Source organism: Solanum tuberosum, unplaced genomic scaffold (assembly GCF_000226075.1).
Source record: "Solanum tuberosum cultivar DM 1-3 516 R44 unplaced genomic scaffold, SolTub_3.0 scf00089, whole genome shotgun sequence".
In the NCBI taxonomy this organism is placed as follows: Eukaryota; Viridiplantae; Streptophyta; class Magnoliopsida; order Solanales; family Solanaceae; genus Solanum; species Solanum tuberosum.
In genome coordinates, this window is record NW_006239012.1 from 1,153,868 (window position 1) to 1,156,270 (window position 2,403).

Consider the following 2,403-nt stretch of genomic DNA (forward strand, 5'->3'; position numbering starts at 1 on the left):
GATCCTCCAACTTTTGCGCAAAAGCTTGCATCCTTGCTATATCCATATCTTTATTCAACGAAGAAATGATACAGTCTCTAACTAGATATGAATCTAATATATCCACATATCGATGAACTCTATCCTCCATAGTAGCTACTACATTAGGAGCATACCTGGCCAAGGAATTAAATTTGAGACTGTACTCTCTCACACTCATACTTCCTTGGTAGAGATTTAAGAACTGATCTACACGGGCCTCTCGGATCTCAAATGGCAAATAATGGTCAAGGAATGCCTTTTTCAACTCTTTCCACGTAGTTGAAGGTGCAACTGTTCCCCTAGATTTCATCCAAGCTTCATACCACAATATAGCCACACCCTTTAATCTATATGTTGCTAGCTCAAGTGCTTCTTTATCACTTACATGCATAACATCCAAAGTGCGTTGGATTTGATCTATAAAGTCATGTGGATCTTTATTAGGATCTGACCCGGTGAATGATGGCGGGTCCAAATTAAGGAAGTCACGTATCCGTGTGCCAGCTGCTCTGTCTACACCACTAGTACCTGCAACTGGACCTTCTTGCCTTTGGCCGTGGCCAGCAACTATACGAGTCAATAATTGGACTGCATTCCTCAAATCTTGCTCGGTAGCATTAATAGTGGGTTCTTGAGGTGCAACTTCCCTCCTTAGAACTTCTGGAGATGGAGGGGTCGGGGAAGTCTATGATAGAGACTCATCTTGAGCCTCACTTTGAACAGCTTCATTAGGTGGTGGTTGTCTGGTCCCTTCTTGGCCAGCCACCTCTACTCGCTTACCTGTACTCTTACTCTTTCTCGTAACCGGGACCTTTGCTATAATAAAGCAATTCAAAAGTTAGATACGATTCACCTACAACATTGGTTCTATCGCACGATCTAAGAAATGAAAGAAAAGAAACAACTCCTACATGTCTCATAGCCTCCTATTTATAAATGTGGTGCACATCACATCCATAAGCAAGACTCTACACATACACGGCTTTGTAGACTCCCAAGGATAACCTGGCTCTGACACCACTTTTGTCATGCCTCACATTCCATTAAGACAGACAGGCACCCGATGCCATAAAGGACCGAGAGAAGCAGCATGTAACCTGTGCTTAACTATGCATATAACTATGACAATCTTGTGACAAGTTCACATAGGATGCAGTGATACGAACCAACATAAGTAGACCTAACACTTATATACATGACTTGGCCGCTGAGACCACAACTTGTTAAGATGCAACAAACCCATATACATAAGTCTACATAGCCTCTAAAAGATAGAAAACCTTAGAGTAGGTCGGGACAGACCCCGCCTTACTCTTAACTACGATACAATACCAAAATGAATCTACCAAGGACTCAGTAAAACTCCGAATCAATCTGGAGGTCACCAAAAGTAGCTGAGTATCGCGTGCTTCTACTGAGGAGGTCTACTAGCTGAAGTACTTGTGCCTGCAGCATGAAATACAGCATCCCCCTCACGAGGGACATTAGTATTAGAAAATGTACTGAATATGTAAGGCATTAACAAATATAAATAAGAGTTCGAATGAAACTAAGTGTCAATATATGTGTGCATAAATTAGAACAGAAGACCACCTTTGTTAACTCTTGTGGGATCATGTATGTTACATTCTTGTCTTTACCTTTCTGTGTGTTATAATCTTTATGAGACATGTGATACGAATGACCAACTGATCAGTGGTAGAAGAGGATGACCCATGCTAGGCATTTTAACCTCTGGGATGCGGTCCTCATAATTACACAAATTGGGATCGGCCCATGCTAGGCTTTCGCCCCTGAGCTGCCACCCATAATTATACAAATTATTTTACTTAGATTCTTTAATCTTTGAGATTGTTGTTTAGGTATTCATAATCATTTTTTATATTAGGAATTACGGACCAGTAGTAGAAGACATGAAAATAATACTTCGAGGAAGTAACAATGACATAAGGAGTTATGTAACATCAATGCATTACTGGTGAGCTTAAATGGCACAATTGACTTCAACTAACTAAGAAGAGGATTCACCAAACTTGCTTTTGCAAATACCATTTCTATACCAGCACATAGGAGGATAATTACACAAGTATAGAGTGGTGAACATATAATGAAGTAATTCTATACACTAAGGGGAGGGGGAAATATTGTCAGCTATCTGAAGATCGTACGCTGCCACTATGTTTCCTTTACTAGGAATAGAACTTGGGAAATTCCCTTATTGATATTGATTGCAAATATCAGATTTCATGCCGAAGAATATTGAATCGAATAGACTTACATACCTTATTCGCTGACCAATATAACTATCACGATTCTGCCTCCCCTTTTAGGTGTTAATTTGTAAGTCATGATAAACTAATATTAGCAGCTATCACACCTGAG